Source organism: Schistocerca nitens, chromosome 10 (genome assembly GCF_023898315.1).
Source record: "Schistocerca nitens isolate TAMUIC-IGC-003100 chromosome 10, iqSchNite1.1, whole genome shotgun sequence".
NCBI lineage: Eukaryota > Metazoa > Arthropoda > Insecta > Orthoptera > Acrididae > Schistocerca > Schistocerca nitens.
The window spans coordinates 7,508,934-7,529,375 of NC_064623.1; the positions used below are offsets into that span (position 1 = coordinate 7,508,934).

General features: G+C 44.4%; 1 protein-coding gene across 1 annotated transcript in view; it reads right to left on the reverse strand.

Moving 5' to 3' along the window:
• Positions 1–13,184, reverse strand: part of LOC126210350 (G-protein coupled receptor moody) — a 491,669-nt gene extending 478,485 nt beyond the window's left edge. The window contains exon 1 of the mRNA XM_049939564.1: positions 12,427–13,184. The gene's annotated coding sequence lies outside the window, so the exon portion shown is untranslated. The remainder of the gene's footprint in view (positions 1–12,426) is intronic.
• Positions 13,185–20,442: the final 7,258 nt, after the last annotated feature.

Here is a 20,442-nt window from a genome sequence, read left to right on the forward strand (position 1 = left end):
AAACAGAATGTTGATGAGGAAAGTGGTGTCAGAAATAATTAAGAACGTCTTCAGTTAGCATTTTGTACCACTGGTTCTCCAAGAAGTGCCGACCACAGCTGGGAAGCAGAAACGTTAAACTCAATTTCAGAAATGTCACCTAGCGCTTCGGATGGTCAGATAACGAAACACGCGAAATATGCGTCCGAGAAAACGCAAAAGGTTCTGACGGTCGAAACTATCGCGGAGCTGCGCATGCGCAGTAGAAACAGTTTGAAAACGGTTGTATTTGGTTGTGACATCTTTGCTCGAACGAACGCAGAGGCAAACTCACCGAGGTAGGACTGCATCTGAGGAAACCCAAGGCCGCGACAAAGTGTTTCGCAAAGCTTCTCTCGTGTTGTCTTCGGAAAACAACAGGCACGGTAAATTATTACGCATTATCAGTGCGTCATGATGAACCGGAAAGTACCGTATGTCCATCAGGCTTGGGAAATACAACGCGTAATAGCACAGTTGCTTGCGTGGTACTCTTCTGTAGCTCAGATCAACGTGGTTGGCGACAGTTTCTGACAGAACAACTGTTTCTCTGTGTTCTCGGTGCCTGGCATGGGCCAAACCGATCACTGGTGAACACCCTTCCATGTTGTACATTTTGTGCAAGATGTGTTCAAAATCTGAACCATCATGAAAACTCACATACATCCACTCACTCACTCACGCACCCAACCACACACACACACACACACACACACACACACACATTGCGGAAGCTTATCATTGAATGTCAACGTATGGTACAATCGTCATGTCCAATCCAGGGTACTCGGTAGATTCTTGTGCTTTTTTCAGGGTGCCATAAAGGCTGGCAGGCAGGAAATTCACTGGCGGGAAATGACACCCAATCCCGTAACGTACGTCGTATGCTCACACGTTCTTTTTTTTCTTCCGCAGATGCACACCTCGTTAGAAGTCAGCTTTATCATCAAGTTTCCAAATCCGAAATATCCATGGCCTGTACTTCCGATGTACTGAGCCCACGGACTGCCTCTTAATATCTAGTTTTCATCATCATCTGGATAAATTCCACCTATGTAATAATACCTCTTAAGCTACGCGCGACAATGTTGTTCGTTAGTATATGTTCCTAATGACGTAATTCGAGCTTCGAAACGACACTGCGTGTATTTGTGAGCGGGCACACCACACAATTTCTTGTTCACTTCTTTTACACCAAATAGATTTCGCCGCTGCCACACTTTATCCTTTATCAAAGTCTACTGTTTTCGAAGATTAATACCCCACCTTTACGGGGCTTGGACAATTACTGCCAAGTAGCACTGGATGAGTTACTGACCCACCCATTTGTCTGTGGCTATAATTGTCCAAGGGCCGCGCGGAATTAGCCGAGCGAGCGGTCTAAGGGGCTGCAGTCATGGACAGTGCGGCTGGTCCCGGGGGAGGTTCGAGTCCTCCCTCGGGCATGGGTGTGTGTGTTTGTCCTTTAGGATAATTTACGTTAAGTAGTGTGTAAGCTTAGGGACTGATGACCTTACCAGTTAAGTGCTATAAGATAAAAAGAAAAAGTCCAAGGCTGCTAACCACGGAAGGTTAAGCAACAGTCTTTAATAAACGACAACGTGATGCAGAGGCCAATTTCAATTACTGGAATTAGTAACTGCCACGGACAGATCAGGAAGGGATAAATTAGTAAAGGATTGCGGTATTCAGAAGAAGGAAAACGTAGGTCTGCTTTTCCACGTAGGTCTGACTCTAGAATTAACATACAACTTTTCCTTAACATAGAGCTAACGCACATACCTTGGCACGACGACGTACATCAAATGTAATTAGGACTTGAAAAAGTAAAACGAGAAACTCGGCAGACAAACACAATGTCTCTGAAAACAGCGGGAGGTTTCATTATTTTAGACATTAATAAACGTATAGAGGATTGTAAGCTATATGAGACATTTTTATTGTTACTTAACAGTCAGTATGTCACTAATTTACAATTCCGTGATAGATAAACAGCACACTGAGGCCACGTTGATGCAAATAACCTCCTACTGAGTTCTGTTTTGTATGTGGAAGCCTACGTATCTTGAAGTTCCTGGCAGCCAACTCACTGTTACGTAAGTACGCTTTGCAGAGTGCAATTTCCCACAGTATGGTTACGTGATTGCTCGTTACTTGCCGGGACTGTTGTCACACAGGCGGTTGCACGTAAGCAGCACAGTTCGTGTGCCTGGGGACGGCATCATTGGGCCGAAATAGATATTGATGCTGGAAAAGTAAACATGACTGTGCAGTGCCTGCAGCAATTTGAACCAAAGTTGGTACCGATGTGTGTTACTTACTGTCTGGGTGACACAACTTTGGCACCTTCACATGCGCGACTGGGCTGTGAAAAACTTGAAAGTAATCGAAAATGGACTACAACAGAATCGGGGAGAGTTCATAGTTTTTTTTTTTGGGGGGGGGGGGGGTCGCTGTTGTTTTGACTATTAATGGTACCCATCACATTTAACCAGGCGCGGATCCATGGAAGTGGGGGGGGGGGGCGAGGGGGTGTTGTTGGAGATTATGAGCCCCTCTCTCCCACAACCAGTATCAACCAGTATCATAGCAGAAGCATGTACATTTTAAGACACAACAGTTTCAAGGTTTCACAGCTAACTGTCGGAGAATAAAGCACCACGAAACTAAAGTGTCCCGAAAATGGCGAGGATATCTATAAATCGGAAGCTACGTTTAAGACAGGACGCTTTTCAGTAGTAGACATGTTAGCCTTCTAATTTTTTTTATTTTTCTGACCGACCACAGCCAGCCTGTTTTGAGAATGAAAACACGGTCCAAGTAGGCTATAATCAGTTTCTTATCTGCATAGGTAACTATTTTCAACCATATGTATTTAAGCTTCACGCTTCATTTCACATTTTACTACATCGCTGGTACATGTGGACAGGTATACATCGTGCCCACATACGCATTGAAATACGATGTATACCTGACCACCACATGTATACAGCGATGTACTAAAATGTGAAATGAAGCGTGAAGCTAAGTAAAGGAGAATTTTTTCCACAGTGTACAAACTATAGGGATTGATCGATGAGAGGATACGGAACAAATAAGATCTAATGAACTTATTTCCGCAAATGCATGGTTTCGATGATAGAGACCATTTATTCAATCACACTTTGTTACAGACACTGCGGTCTAATACGCGCTGTACAGATTCCGTGGTTTCCTCCTAGAGGGTGGTGCTCTTCCTCATACGTCATGCCATAGCGCCCTCTCCTGCCACAGTAATTGGTAACGTTGTGTGCGATTCACTTCTCTCGCTGACTCACCTTGTAGTGGGTGTGGTACACCGCTGTACACAACGGTTCCACAATAGAATGGTGAGCTTGCCGACGTGGTGTTTCCTTACGGAAAGGCAAATGGCAACGGGCGGCGGGCAGCAAGGTTGTGTCAGGAGACCTATACCTGCCGATAGAAACCACAGCATTCAGAGTTTGCAGCAGTGTTTCGTCGTTTGTCTGAGACGGGGTTGTTTCAGGAAGCAGGAAATCATGAAGGACCCACCCGAAATGTTCGGACACCAGACTTTGGAGGAAAATGTGATTAAGACTGTGGAAGGCGACCGCCGTGTCAGTACCAGGCAGTTGGCCCGCCAGTACAGGGTAAGCCAGACGACTGTGTGGAACATTCTCCACCACAATTGTTACTACCCTTATCACTAACAGCGTGTGCAGGGCTTACTAGCGACAGACTTTCCACATCGGGAGCAGTTCTGCCTCTGGTTTCTTCACCAGCCAACCACGATTCCGAGATTTGTGTCACCCATCCTACTCACAGATGAGGCTAACTTTACGCGGAGTGGTATCTTCCACTTTCATAACATTCATCTGTGGGACTGTAAGCAGAACCCCCATGGTATGGTGACAGCGAATCATCAGCATCGGTGCAGCCGGAGTGTGTGGGCCGGGGTAATTGGCGACCGTATTTTGGGACCAGTCTTCCTTCCACGTCGCCTAACAGGCCGGAACTGTCGGCGTTTCTTGCGAGTGACTCTGCCTCCCTTGCTGGAAGAAGAACCACTGATAATTCGAAGGGTTATGTGGCTGCTACATGATGGTGCTCCAGCCCACTTCGCTGTTAACGTCCGGATGCATCTCAATCGTATCTCGCCTCGTCGATGGATCGGACGAGGGGGTCCAGTTGCACGGCCTGCTCGTTCACCGGATCTCAACGCGTGCGACTTCTGGTTATCGGGCCATCTCAAAAGTATCGTGTATGCAGAGGCCATTCAAGATATGGAGACACTGGAAGAGCGTGTTCATGCTGCCTTTGACACTGTTCGGATGCAGCCTGGCCGATGTGAGCGTGTGAGACAGAACACGCTACGGCGCGTACACGCATGCCTTGGGGCACATGGAAACCATTTTCAACACATACTGTAATGCATGGTACAGCGCGTATTAGATCACAATCTCTGTAACAATGTATAATTGAATAAATTGTCTCTAGTATGGAAAATAGGCATTTACGGACATAAGTTCATTAGACTTTTTTGTTCTGTATCCTCTCATCGATAAGTCCATAGAGATAGTACACGTTGGAAAAAATAATGCTGTTTATGTGCTTGAAACTGACCCGAGGTTGAAACTGGAGAACATATAACAGCCGATTTGGACCATGTTTTCATTCTCACAACATATAAGCTTGCTGAATTACGTAGCAGTGTAGAAAAGGGCTTGTACTTCGAAAAGTACATAATATCTATATGCAATGACAAGTATGGGGTCTCACAAATACATGTCGCCTCACATCATTACAACTGTAAGTAAAAGAAAATTACGGTAATTAGCTGAATACATCTTTGCAGCACAGATATAGTTACTGCGCAGATTTCAATAATAGCACTGCTAAATGTGTTTGCTGTTATTACAGCTCTAAACTTGAAGCAGTGTTAGAACGGCTTGCCTGTCTGCAGAAATCTCAGGCTCACATCTAATGTCTCGTCGACTGTGATTGCCTCCCTTATTAACATATTTTGCTTCTCTAATTGGTGTCGTATCACCACTAACAATTTGTCGTAAGATCCAGGGCTAATCCGAAAATAGCTTATGACATCTCATAGTTTTATTCGGTAAATTAAACCACACGTTCGATAAGTCACTCCCTTTTTTCAGTAGTTCTCGTATGGAGTTCCTCTTTTTCATTGTTTTTCTATTGTTCATCAGCTTACAGATGAAGCAGTTCTGGCACACGCTTTACTATTGAGTGTAACTTTTACTGTCGCGTCGGCAACTGACAGTATCACTGATGGAGTGACAGCCGTTTCAGTGTTCCGAAGGTTTGACAAAGTACTCGTAGTTCGAACGTGTGTCGGCCTCTTGAGCGAACACACGAGGGACAGACATCCAGTGACACCCAGAACACTGGTGGATACGACCGAAACTGAAGACCCGGTTCACAATCGCAGTGCTGAGTGGGCTATATATCTCTGAATTACAATTTCTCGGACACTGTGCTACAGTGCTGTACTAAACAGTTGCTCGCATCTGGAAGGACACTCTCACCGCTGCCTGGGCAAAGCTCACCCTCGAGCAAACTCTAAAATCTTCCCTACCTCTACCTGTGCACCAGAAACTTTGAACGGTCAAGACGGCGGATCCCCGTCAGATTGATGCTCTGGGCATGTGGTGCTGTAGAAGACTACTTCGAATACCACAGACAGCACGTCGAACTAATGAGTCGACCCTGAGACATCGCAGCATCGTAACACGACTGTCGACACTTGTCAGTCAAACGCAGTCGAAATATTTCGATCACATTACCAGACGGCAAGAGGCGATGGAAAGGAGAATCGTAAAGGGAAAGCCGACGGCCGAAGACTGCGAGGGTGTTCACCATTGTGGTGGACAGAGCAGATTAAGAGCCTGACCGAGGTGGGCTTGCGGCAGTACAGTCACCACCAGTGAGCCCGAGATACAGCTCCGTGCAGCCACGTTGGCATGGGGCACTGCACTGCAGTCTTGTGTCGAGTTAGACCAAAGGGAGAGGAACACTCACGTAAACAAGTTATTATTATTATTATTATTATTATATTAAAACATTTAGCATGCTTTGACTTTTTTTAAGATTTCAAACTTGATTGCGCTTCAGCAACTGTGCAAGAGCTTCAGTGATATGGAAATAACAGCCAACCAGTTGCAAAATACGTATTTATTAAACCTTACACACTGATAACATTTCCTTGAAGCGTTTTTCCTTAGACACTCGTGCTTGTTACAGTTGCGTGTTCATGCACAAGTGGTTCTCGTGCATTTTGCACAGATTGTAAAGAGCTTGCTCTGTTCACCTGAACTTACGGGCTCTTTATAAGGCATGTGACTTTAATGGCACACGTTGTTACCCCCCCCCCCCTCCCCGCTCCCTCTTTTCAACTTTTAAGTTAATACTTTAATTCTAGTGGTGAACGTGTACTTGGGAAATCACACACGCTACGTAGTCGGTGGCCGACTCTTCAGCCAGTCGGCACACCTCACTGTATAGACAGCACTGCACGTGGCGTACTTAACGCTCTGTAGGACTCTGTGCCACGTTTTATATTTAGGTGTAACGTTTATATACAAATCTTTCGAGTGGCATACTACCTGTTACATCCAGTGAAAGCGTGGTATTTTTAAAAAGTTTTTAAGACAAAACCCTACAGTAGAGAACTACCAATTTTAAATAATTTATTTTAAACCGTGTTTAAGTGCATCACACGCACATGTTTTAGACAGAGTCAACGACTCCCAGATCGAACATAGATGATATGTCATTGTACGTGAGTATGCTTTACTAAAATTATCTGTAAATATTTCCTGTAATTTTGCTTGTTGTGATGATACAGGGAGCGAAAGGCAATTTACAATTTGTGCAGAAACCAGATGGCAGTTATAAGAGTCGAGGGATATGAATGGGAAGCAGTGGTTGGGAAGGGAGTGAGCAGGGTTGTAGCCTCTCCCCGATGTTATTCAATCTGTATATTGGGCAAGCAGTAAAGGAAACAAAAGGAAAGTTCGGAGAAGGTATTAAAATCCAGGGAGAAGAAATAAAAAATTTGAGGTTCGCCGATGACATTGTAATTCTGTCACAGACAGCAAAGGACTTGGAAGAGCAGTTGAACGGAATGGACAGTGTCTTGAAAGGAGGATATAAGATGAACATCAACAACAGCAAAACGAGGATCATGGAATGTACTCGAATTAAGTCGGGTGATGCTGAGGGAATTAGATTAGGAAATGAGGCACTTAAAGTAGGAAAGGAGTTTAGCTATTTGGGGAGCAAAATAACTGATGATGGTCGAAGTAGAGAGGATATAAAATGTAGACTGGCAACGGCAAGGAAAGCGTTTCTGAAGAAGAGAAATTTGTTAACATCGAGTGTAGATTTAAGTGTCAGGAAGTCGTTTCTGAAAGTATTTGTATGGAGTGTAGCCATGTATGGAAGTGAGACGTGGACGATGAATAGTTTAGACAAGAAGAGGAGCTTTCGAAATGTGGTGCTACAGAAGAATGCTGAAGATTAGATGGGTAGATCACATAACTAATGAGGAGGTATTGAATAGAATTGGGGAGAATAGGAGTTTGTGGCACAACTTGAGTAGAAGAAGGGATCGGTTGGTAGGACATGTTCTGAGGCATCAAGGGGTCACAAATTTAGCATTGGAGAGTAGCGTGGAGGGTAAAAATCGTAGAGGGAGTCCAAGAGATGAATACACTAAGCAGATTCAGAGGGATGTAAGTTGCAGTAGGTACTGGGAGATGAAGAAGCTTGCACAGGATAGAGAAGCATGGAGAGCTGCATCATACCAGCCTCAGAACTGAAGACCACAACAACAACAATGGTACCACCTCTGTTCCACACACAATGTCGTAATAATTTTTAATAGGACAATACCTTCGGAAGAAGACAGTTTTGAGACTGTCGAAGTCATGGTCAAGGTTTAATAAACAGGTATTTTGCAAATGATTGCCTGTTGTTTCCAGTTCATTGAAAATTGGAGGCATCTGTTTTGCGGTAAAATTCAGCGTGACGCCAAGTTACATTACTTGCGCGCGCGCGCGCGCGCGCGCGCGCGCGCGCGCGCGCGCGCGCGCGCGTGTGTGTGTGTGTGTGTGTATCAGGAGGTGGGGGAGGGGGGGGGGCAGTAACAAACGCGGTGACCTGTGTCCTATCCTGTCCTCCCCTAGCCCGTAGAACGGTATTCTCTCATTTAATCCCTACAGGTAGAGGAGGTGAGTGGTGGAAAATGGTTGCGAGTGAAGAAAACCTCCGGGGAAACTGAAGCTAAATGGCCCAAACTTGATACTCCTGTCATTCAGCATTACGCAAAAATAAATGCTGTGGGGCTTGGAAATACCCGGCACTCTTATGAACAGACTGGGATTCGATGATCTGTGACAGTAATCGAAAACGACCAATATTACTCCCGAATCCATAATCTTTATATTGTTGCGTTGATTGGTAACAATCTCGATAGTATAATTTGTACGTTTTACTATACCGGGCAATTCGAAAACAAAGAACAGATTTCAATCGTTCATTACCGAGAAACTAACAAAAGATAGAAACATATCGCGCATGTCACCGGATTGAGCAAGGTTCAGAATTTCTACACACCTACCTGCTGTCCTTTGTTTATAGCAAAATGGCGACTACACAACACGAGAAATCATTTTTTTTTTTGTGTTGGAATTTGAGCGAAGTAAATTCAAGTGCAGCATGCATTCCGCCGTCGATTCAGCAAGAAGTCGCCTGTGCACAAGCACGTTTGTGACTGGAATACTAAATTCCGGTTATACGTGCAGAGAGAACAGCACTATGTACGCCTGATGATAATGTCGAGCACATTCAGCATGTGTTCACACGGAGCCCTGGACACCCCACAGGACGGGCAGGCCAAGGAGTTCAACCTGCTCAGACGACGGCGTGTCACGTTCTGAAGCGTCGACTGGATATGAAGCCTTACAAGATGCTGTTATGTCCCGACGACCATAACAGAAGTTATGAAATTTGCAAAATCTCAAACATGGCTGCAAGTGCGTAAATTTGAAGAGGTTCAACAAATCAGCCAACCAGTTGCAAAACAATGGTTTACTTAGCCCTTGACCTAGGTTGCGATATTTTTAAAAATATATTCTTCAGAAGGAGTGGGTCGTGTTACATCACATGGTGGAAAATTACATTAGCTAAAGCCGAGCGGCTCCTGTCGTATATAAAATTGATATAAAAAGCAGAAACATCACATGTAATGGCTTGGTACAGCACCCAGATTACATTCAGCGTAGGTCAGAATAAATGCGCAAGTGTATTCGCCCAGTGGCAAAGGCTCTTGTCTGCATGACATTATAACAGGAGTTCAAAGGATAAAATACTTGCTTAACCTAAGTATTCGCCATAGAAGAGACGAAGACTTTTAGAAGTATCGAAACGTAGGTCAAGGGCTAAATACACCTTTGGTTTGCAGCTGGTTAGCTGATTTGTTCAACCTCTACGAAATTTGCGTTTCAGTTCTCCAGGATGTAACAGGGGGCAATTTTTTTTCCCCGAAAGATACGCCTCTTCGGACGAATCAACGTTTCATCTGTCGGGTACAGTAAACCGCCATAATGTAAGACTTTGGGGATCACAAAATCCTGATGTATACGATACTGCAGCGCCTGTGTTATTGTGATTACGATGCGAAGTTCCTTCTGACATACCTGCATGTACAAAGAAACTTCCCATCGTAGTCACAATAACACAGGCGCTGCAGTATCGTATTTATCTGCCGATACAACGTCTGATGTGTACGGAAATATAGATAATGGATGTACGAGTAGAGATCGTAGACGCACGGCTGACGACATGTGGAAGTCTGGGGCTGGCCGTGTTTCGTGCACGGATAGCCGAGTGGTAAGGCGGCCGCTCGCGATAAGCGGGAAATACCGGTTCGACTCCCGGTTGGGCACAAACTTTCATTGCCGTCATCCCATTCTACAGCTGATGGTTGTCCTCAGTCGCAACTGCCAATTCATTTAATGTAAATCCTGATGTCGTCGAACACGAAACAGACTCACCGAAAGCCGGCCGGAGTGGCCGTGCGGTTCTAGGCGCTTCAGTCTGGAACCGCGTGACCGCTACGGTCACAGGTTCGAATCCTGCCTCGGCATGGATGTGTGTGATGTCCTTAGGTTAGTTAGGTTTAAGTAGTTCTAAGTTCTAGAGGACTGATGACATCAGATGTTAAGTCCCTTAGTGCTCAGAGCCATTTGAACCATTTGAACCAAGACTCACCGAAACCGAATGTGTTCTGTGCCGTTTCTGTTGACAAAGTTTATGGACCTTTCTTTTTTGCAGAGAAAACTGCGACAGGAATGTCATAACTGGACGTGCTGCACAACTGGTTGTTTTCTCAGCTTCACGAAGATTCCGATGATTTGATTTTTGTGCATGACGACGCCCCGTCACACTTTCGCTTTGAGGTGCACCGTTATCCTAGCAGCACCATCCCCACAACATTGGACTGGAAGAAGTGGACAACAAGATGTTTCTCCTTTGCTTTTGGCCTCCCAGGTCACCAGACGTCACTCATTCCTTGCGATTTTCTTCTGTGGAGGTGCGTAAAAGACAGAGTTTTTGTTCCACGTATGAGAGCTAATCTTCAAGAGCTGAGAAATCGATTTATTGAAGCTGTCGATTCATTAAACAGTACCTGTTGACTCGTATGTGGAATGAAATCGACAACCGTTTCGATGTTTTTCGAGCAACGCGTGGTGCTCATGATGAGCGCATGGTACAGCGTTTGTGCGAACATAAAACACTGATAGTTTCAAACATGGCTGTTTCTCGACAGCCGTGTACTACTTTCAACAAAGGATTGTACAGCCAGCCGGTTCCAAATAACTGTTTGGTACATTGACCTAGGTTTCGACACCTACTAAGGGCGTCTTCATCAGAATGAAATTCTGAAGAACCGTAAAACTACATTGCGAGGAAGTACTGGTCAGAATTTGGAGCAGCTGAGCTTCTAACAACCCTACCACAACAAAGGTCAAAATTTAATAATGGTTGTGGTGTTGCTCACGCTGCTAAATACTGCATTTTCGGGCAACAACAAAGTTATTATGTGGCAGGTGTCATTGGAGCATAGTTAATAAAGTCATTTCATGTAATAATGAATAAACTAGGCACTCATCTTTTCGTGTTTCCCACGCTGGTCTCGTTGTAAAATCATGGGTCAATCGTCGAAAATCTAGGTCGTGATGATTACAAGCTCGGATGCAAAGAGGCCTAGGTTTTATTCTGCTATATTCAAAAGTTTTATAGATGTGTTTGACAAACCATTCTTGAAGATTAAACCTTTGAAAGTTAACACAATGGTGATGTAAAAAATAATCAGCACTCCGAATTTAAGTTACACTTCCTTTTTATTGCTCTTGTTGCAATATCGCGTAACACACAAAACATCACTTCACAATACAAAACATACTTGAAAACATGTTCCTCACTGTTAAAGTTCACATTTTATAAGCTGACTACGTTATGCGTCTTTCCAACATGACGTCCAAGACTTGACTTTCTCAGGGTCCGATTCTCTAACTAACTAATAACCGCTTACGCGCCCAAAAATCGGAGTTACAAGTGCGACAAAGATCATAGTGACAAAAGAAAGAATACATATAAGAATAATATCATTGCAATATAAACATATCGATGTATCAAAGTACCTCTACATTAATGAAATAAAATCTGAATGTTTTCTGAGAAATATGTTAACTACTTTACAGAAACCCAGTGGAATATTACTGGTATCGAGAGGTTCAGGTGAGGTGCCGTAATGGTTACGTAATTCAAGTACCATTACAAGCTCAAAGTCAAAAATTAAAAAAATAAAAAAACCACTTTCCAGCCTTTGCTTTTGTGCCTTTCATAATTTGTCTGTAATAAACAACTGAAATCTTTTTCTTTTTGAGTCACCTTTCAAGGCGTCTACATAAACATAGTTTCCATAAAATACTTCTAACTCGTACATCGCCTCATGACGTAAAGTAATGTACCAAGGTTTCCTACAGTACTATCACAGTATGCTATACTCTACATTGTTTTGACACTACAGACAGATTTAATTCCTTTTCCTCTCTAATACATGCCTGCTGCGCATTAATACCTGGACTCTGCATGGTAACCAGCTAGTTACCACGTAAGACAGAGAAAGAAGGCAACGGGTCCTGTTTTGAGTGTACGGTACGCGTGCTGTCGGGAGCCACTTCCCGTGTCCTTCGCACACTGATTGTCTCGTCAGGCGAAAGACGCGGCTGTTTGTGGCGCCAGCAGGGCAGAGTTTGGCGCTGGAGGAGCGAGCGAAACTAATCGGCGGTAATGCAGTTAGGCCGTCCGACTTACCGCTTGATGGGAAGATTGCTGCTCCGATGTCGCCAGAGGTCTCCGTGAATGGCCGAGAACCGATCCACTGTGTCGCCACGACCTCCCACACTGTCCGCTCTGAAGAGGCAATTCACACTGCGTTCCGCCGCCACGATAGTCGCCACTTAACTTTACTCACTCCGAACAAAGAATGTCAATAAAAGTTTTCAAGAAGGGGGCTAGGAAAGAGGCATTAATTGTAGCTGTCAGTGCCTTGCGAGCAACTGCGTGTTCTGATTCGTGGATCACGACACTCGGGCACTTCTCGGATAGCGCGAGCCGCGAATTATTTTGCACCTGCCTCTGCCACACCCACCTGTTGCTCCTCCCGAGCTCGCTCGATATGTTTACAAACCGCACGCGCCGTCACAAAAATGTGCTCACTTCTCAAGACACGCAGTTTCTTGCGGTCGTCCGTTCGCAGTAAAATGAGAATATTGTTCTCGTTTCGGCAAGACGCTCTTCGAAAAAACTGTCGCGCGTAAGGGAATGTGTCAGTATTTTGGCACCTCTGCGGAAAAGTGCACGGGTCACTTTAGAAGTACATTTGAACAGTTTAGAACAACTGCCACCATTCACGCACACGGCACAGTTCTCGCAGCACAAGCACTCTGACGCCTCGGCACAGCAGGGAGAACGAGGTCGGGCAGTTTCTCTCGTCTGGACGCCGCGGCAGTTCCGGCGGTAACGCGCGGATTCTTCAGGTGCGTGCAGCAGGATTTGATGCTGGCGCTCCGTTAGCGCGTCGGTGACTGGCTTGGCGCGCCCGCAGACAGCTGTGGCGACACGATACGTCCCCCCACCACCGCCCCTGAACACGCGGGCCGCTCCCCACCAGCCCGCGCGGTAGCAAAACAGCGGCTGTGTACGGCAGCGGAACATCGCCTTGAGGCACCGGAAGGAAACCGCGTCCGACTTTTGGGCCACGCGCGCGTGTTTACATCGCAGGCCACCTGTTGCTCCTCAGGCTCTGCAAGTCAGCTGGTAGCTACAGACGGCGGGCAGCCTACGCGCGCGTCAACGTGACTGATGCTAAAGACGATATACAGTGAAGGTGTGGATAAAAAACGCCTTCAGTCACAACGTTTCGTCTTTTATTAACTACGCGATGCATTTCGGACCCTGTGGGTGCATCGTCAGGTATAATTTGTCTTAATACATATTTTATTTTCTCTCTTGAATGAGGTGAAATGCATATTCCTGTCACGAAAAGGTTTAATGTTAGGTTATGAATTTCTTAAGTCGAACGCGGAAAATAGTGGAAAAGATAAACAGTGTAAACTTACCACATACTCCAAGGAAAGCGTTTTTAACGTTTTTCACCGGCAAACATCCTTTTCCCCGTCGTTTTAGTACATGTCACGACACTGAAGAGGCACATTTGCACACACATGTTTATAAACACTTAACAGATATTTTTATACATGGTGTTGTCAAAGATGAATTTATTCGCACTGCTAAAGATATAACTATTAAACAATTGACATGTGGAGCAAATAACTTTAGAATAGCTCTTTAAAATTGCTGAAGTAGTTATGGCTTGCGAAATCTGTTTGTTCATTTAACGTAGATTCTGGTTTTTTGATTTTGTGGAGGTATATCTCCAGTTGTTCTAACAGATTTAGGGCTTATGTAGTATTACCAAATTGTTTTCTAAAATGTTGATGACATGTTTCGTTTCCGACATATGTTACGCAATGGCTGATTTTTCGAAATAGTTGAGCCTGAAAGCATTTACGTGTTCTTGGAAACGGGTCTTGAAATTTCTGCCTGTTTTCCCCACACAGTAGGCAGGACAACTGGGGCATGATGCTGTGTTCACTCCGCTGTTATTGTATCTTTGTATATTTGATTTTACACTATGGACGAGTAAGTTTCCTAACTTATTATTGGTTGAGAATGCAACTCTTACCTTTGTTTTTCTGAAAAGGTTAGCGATTTTTTGTGATATAGGGCCCAGATATGGGATACTGGCAAATATTTTCTCTTCTTTCACAATGTGTCCATTCGTCGTCTTACTTTTGTGTATTTATCTGCTTAAATTGTGAATTGTTTTGACTGTGTAGCCATTGCGTACCTTCTGTTTCATCCATCTTAAACCTAAATCCAAATTTAGTTGAGCAAATACCTTCTGCTTCATCCATCTTTAACGTAAATCCTCGTTTCAAAACGTCCAGTGCAGTTAGGATTAAGGCTATCTGCTCTTCATTTATCGAGTCCATATCTGGCACATGCGGTCAGACGAACTTCCTTCCTTTGTTGCTGGAGATATTCGACATTGTACGTTACACCTGCATCACTGTCTGAGCCACAATAGGTTGCAATTTGAACAATATACGACTGACATTTGTTTTTATCAGCTGTAGGCACATTAACAGTTGCAAATGAAGCTTTGTTTACACACCGACGGTTTACGTTTGTATTTCTTAGTCCCACACTGTCATTCGCATCAATACTGTTTGATGAAATGTGTATCTGTAATCCTGGGTAACAGTGACTGGTGGTCAAAGTAAACCTGAAACAGAGAAATCATGCACATGACATCAGAATTCGTAATACTCTCGCACATATGTACATGTGAACAAAAACTGATCACTGATATGTTTTGAGAATTATTCGAGTAAAATACGTGATACAGTTGAAAACATCTTCGCCAACCGTTGTGCAAGAAAACCGGCAGTGCCGCGCGGAATTAGCCGAGCGATGTAAGGCGCTGCAGTCATGGACTGTGCGGCTGGTCCCGGCGGAGGTTCGAGTAGTCCCTCGGGCATGGGTGTGCGTGTGTTTGTCCTCAGAATAATTTAGGTTAAGTAGTGTGTAAGCTTAGGGACTGATGACCTTAGCAGTTAAGTCCCATAAGATTTCACACACATTTGAACACAAAAACGGCACTACTTGACGCCCTCTAGCGTAAGTAGTGTGTTACAAAAATGTACGGTACAGATTGCGGGACACATTCCTCGCACGCAGATGAAGAAGTTATGCTGTACGAACATCGGTCTGGAAACGCTTTGTTTCCATGTTACAACTCATTTTCTTCAAGTCAATAACACACATGGGAAACACACTCAAACAGAATGCACCAGCATACCACACGCAGCTCTTTCTCACAGGAGATGTTCAGTGTGCCCTCGTGGGTACTGCCACACGCACCAGCCCGCCGTCGCAGTGAATCCCAGACGCTGCTCGGACACTGTGAACATCTTGTACTGGAGTTCCGTACACAAGAGATTTCAAATGCCACCACAAATAAAAGTCCAGCGGTTTTAGGTCCGGAGAGCGTGGAGGCCAGGCAATTGGTCCATCTCTAGCTATCCACCCGTCACGGAATCTGTTATTTAGAAGCCGACGCACATTAACACTGAAATGACGAGATGCTCCATCATATATTAAGTACAAATTTTGTCGCGCAGCTAAAGGAACACCTGCAAACAGATCAGGTACAAGATTATGTACAAAACAACGATAACTTTGTCCGCCGAGCCTGGGTGGAAGAAAATGAGGCCGAAACTTCTGTGACCAAGAATGCCAGCCCAAACACCGACAGGAAGTCTTTGTCAATGACTTGCTTCAACAGTTACGTGAGGATTGACGCCTGCCCATACATGCCGATTCTGTGTTTGATGAATTGGAGAAAAAGAGTCCTAACATGGAAGCATAGCGCTTCCAGACCCATGTTATTATCACGTAAGTTACGTCTACGTGTGAGGAATGTGCCCTGCAATGTGTACCGAACATTTTTCTTACACCCTATACAGCCGGCCGCGGTGGTCTCGCGGTTCTAGGCGCGCTGTCCGGAACAGTGCGACTGCTTCGGTCGCAGGTTCGAATCCTGCCTCGGGCATGGATGTTTGTGATGTCCTTAGGTTAGTTAGGTTTAAGTAGTTCTAAGTTCTAGGGGACTAATGACCACAACAGTTGAGTCCCACAGTGCTCAGAGCCATTTGAACCAACACCCTGTACTGTGCCGAACTTTACCGCCGAACTTTACCGCCGAACAGTATCTACTAAACAGCCAACTGAGAGCCAGCAGAAGTTAAACCTTTAACTTAAGATTACACCTCTGAATGAGTAGATTATGAGAGAATTTCAATTTTTTAGATTTGCTCACTAATTATACGAAATAATGTAAATTAAATGTACGATGCCCAGCTGACTGCAACGCCATGAGAAAGGTTGAGAGGTGGCAGAAGCCCCCTCTCATATTTCTATCTTAGTCTGAGTAATTGGATCTTCCTCTCTAATTGCATGCGGTGAAAAGTCGCTATTCCTGCACACGCGGACTTCCCATGCAGCGTCTCTCGTCACCCGTGTGATCCGGTGACAGGCGGGCTCTGCTGATCTTGAAAGGGTTAAGCCGACAGGTGTGAGGGAGTCGAGTGAATGCTTTCCAGACGCCGACATTGTCAGAATAGCGGCGGAGACACTCCCGCAGAGGCCTGAAGGAGCGGCTGGGCTAGAGATTCCGTTACTTCGCAGAAACTTAGCGAAAACACTTTCTGGCGGGCTACCAGCGAGGCGTGGGAATGACTTGTGTTGCCATGCGGTCTTGGTGGGCAAATTCCCGCGTTTTCTGCAAAATTGTAACTGCGATTGGCTTGCTCAGGGATAGCTCCGTGACGTAGCAATATCGGCGCAGAAATTGGCGCCAAGAATCTCCATTGGAGGAATGGTAGTGCTTCGGCAATAGAGTGGAATTTTCCGCCGGTTTTCGACTTGCTGATTGGAACGTTTAACCACGACCACTGTAGTGGGGGCGGGAATGTTCTGTGTTCGGCTTGTACAGGTGCTCTTGAGAGGGGAGTCGGCTCTCGCCTTTCGGTCGGAGTAGGTTACAAGACTGAGCTCTCGCTGCACTGGACAGCCTGCCTTCCGTTGGCTGTCTAATATACTTTTATTTAATTGTAACCGTTGGACGAAGTTGCTGAAGTTTCGACTTCAGTGTAACTTTTCGAGTACAGTTGGCAATCGAGCGTTCTGCTTACAAGCGGCCTATGTTGTGTCTGTATTCAGCAGTTTTGGCTAAAGTTGACTGTAGCGGAGTTACTGTGTGACTTCGCTTGTTAAAATCAATCACTGTACCGTCAGTGATTGTGTGGTGAGCCTTCTTCGTCTCCCTTAGAGGCGCATTTGTATTGCTAGGAAGTCTTTAGTCTGGAACAACCAGACCAGGATAATTTGTTTCGGGTTATACTCGCGACATTATCATCACCACGACGGGACGTCGAAGCAACCAGCCATCGCCTCCGGTACGCCAGATCGTGTCCCTGCAGTTAAGAAGACAGCTTGGTAATGTACGTCCACAGCACCGGCAAAGCAGGCAATTTTGCTAGGTGATAATCAGAGCTCAGCAGAGAGCGCCTGTTCGTCTTTTCTAACTTTGTTCTGTCTTGGGTGTGCATTGTCTGCGTTCTCACTGCTGTAGCAGCAATTAATGTTGGGTTGGCTGTGTGTCTCTCTTAAGATTTGAGTTGCAAGGAATTTGCTCCACATACCACTTCGTCATAAATGTCACAATCTAGTTTAGGGACAACTTCACCTTCACAGCATTTATTTGAGTATCCAGTTTGAGCCAATTTAATGTATTGTAAATGTTTCATGTGTTTTGTTTATTATTTTGAGTTTAGTCATAATAAATCATATTGTTATTTTGGACAGAACTTTCATTCTGTTAATCGGTAGAGCAACCCTATCATTTCTCACTACGTTAATGAAACTTTCCTTTATTTAACTTATTTATCAAATTAAATTATTGCAGGTGCCAAACTCTTTCCTACTCCACTTGCAGGGTCGATTACAGTCAGTTCGCGTTTCTTTTTAATCCATGTGCAACAGCAAAAGTCGGAGTTAGAATAGGGCGGCTTAGAGCATCATTTACATATGTAGATTCTAGAAGAATTTAGTGTTAAATACACTGGTATCCCCGGCACCTCGCAAGGTTACCGTAAACCGGGTATCTTTGACCGCTATAGTTAATTTGATCACTCTCACACCAGATGTTTTTACAGTATTTCGTATTATTACTGCCCGAATTTAAAAAGTTGAAGATTTAACTCGATGAGACAAATATTATGGGTTGAAACAGTGTAAATATCTGGGGCAATGTATGTCAACTCGCGGTGCGCCAGTTACCCACACTATGTTGATACAGTATTCGAGGATGACAGCACTTGGCGACTTCCAAGACTTCCGACGCAATCTCAAATTCTGCATTCCGCTGGTCCCGCAGCGTAGTGTACGTCATTATTAGACATAAGGAAAACGAAAGCTCCAGGAGTAGCTGGAATGAGGTAATATATTTAATATTTTAACAGTTTACATTTGTACATAGACCGCCAGAAAAAAAATTAGTACACCAGGAAAGACAACGTCGATTTTGGTCCGATGACGGCGTATGGCACCTGAAGGCTAGTAGATGTACTGATAACGGTTTGAACGTCGTCCGCCAACAGAGAGCGTAGTGGCACAGCTGCCAGGGCCCCATCTGTAACCCTCAGGAAATGGCTGAACAAAATAACAAGAAATTTTCTGCTGCAAGAAAACTTGACTTTCCAATGTTAGCAGAGTAAAATGAACCGGATAACGCACTTTGGATTTAAAATATTGAAATATATTATTAACTGGATAAAGATATGAATTTATTTATTGTGAGGCCGGCCGGAGTGGCTGTGCGGTTCTAGGCGCTTCAGTCCGGAACCGCGCGACCGCTGCGGTCGCAGGTTCGAATCCTGCCTCGGGCATGGATGTGTGTGATGTCCTTAGGTTAGTTAGGTTTAAGTAGTTCTAAGTTCTAGGGACTGATGACCTCGGAAGTTAAGTCGCATAGTGCTCAGAGCCATTTATTGTGAAATCCACTGATTCAATTAACGTAACAGAAGGTATGCACCGCATCATCGCTAGAGGCAAGAGAAAATAAATTAGTGAAATCTGAATGTTAATGTTGCTAACATTCTATTTTCCACATATTTTTCTTGTGAGACAACATCTAAACAAAGAGGAAGAAAGTTTAAGCGCGATGATTCACCCTGACACAGGAACAAACAAACGACAAATCGTAGAGAAGGAAAGAAGTGCATCGACTACAAAGGAAGACAAGTTGCTGGAATTAAAGAAGGTAAACCATCATGTAACTGTTCGAAGAAATGCTCCCAGAACATTCAGCGACACGTGAGGTCCCACACCCGATCTCAGTATTACAGCCTTCCCGATGCTGCTATTCAGAGATGGTTTCTCACTAAACGCATTAATCTTTTGTCACTAAAGAGGAATTATGCAGCTAGTCCACAAAAAACACTGAAGTTTAGTGTACAATATAGCTTATCTGTAAGTACAGAAAACATAATATTTAAACAAGCACTATCCAGTGATCCTGGAATTAAAATTGCAAAAATTAATTATACAAATGATATGACGAAAGTGAATGGAATACCGATAGAAGACAAGAGGGGAAAATACCAGGCAAGACCAAACAAGTTATCGAAAGAGCGGAGGAATGTTATTCGAGATTTCATTAACAGGATGTCCAAATACAGGAGACATTACACAAGGAAACGTAATGCCTGTCTCCTGAACTCCCCGAAAGAAAGCTATATAACTTATACACGGAGACTTGTACTGGAAACGTACAAGAACTAACAAGATTCACCTTCTTCACACACGTTTTCATAACAGAATTTAACTTACATTTCGGCGTACCCAGTTTGAAGAAACGTAAGCAGTTTGACGTTCTAGAAATAACCGTAAGAGGTTCTAAATTATAGACAGAGAAATGGAGCATACTCAGAGACTAAGAGCTCACCTTCGGAAAGCGTAAAAAGCCCAAACACAAATGAAAATAGAGTTTGAGAATGCTGCTGGAACTGAAACACTTTTCGCAACAGCATTTTATATGCAGCAAAGCCTACCAACTCCACACATACATACCAGTGTCACATTTTATTCGACGCAATTGTGGACAAAAAACCTTGGAGTCTATAAATGTAAATGGCAGTCTCA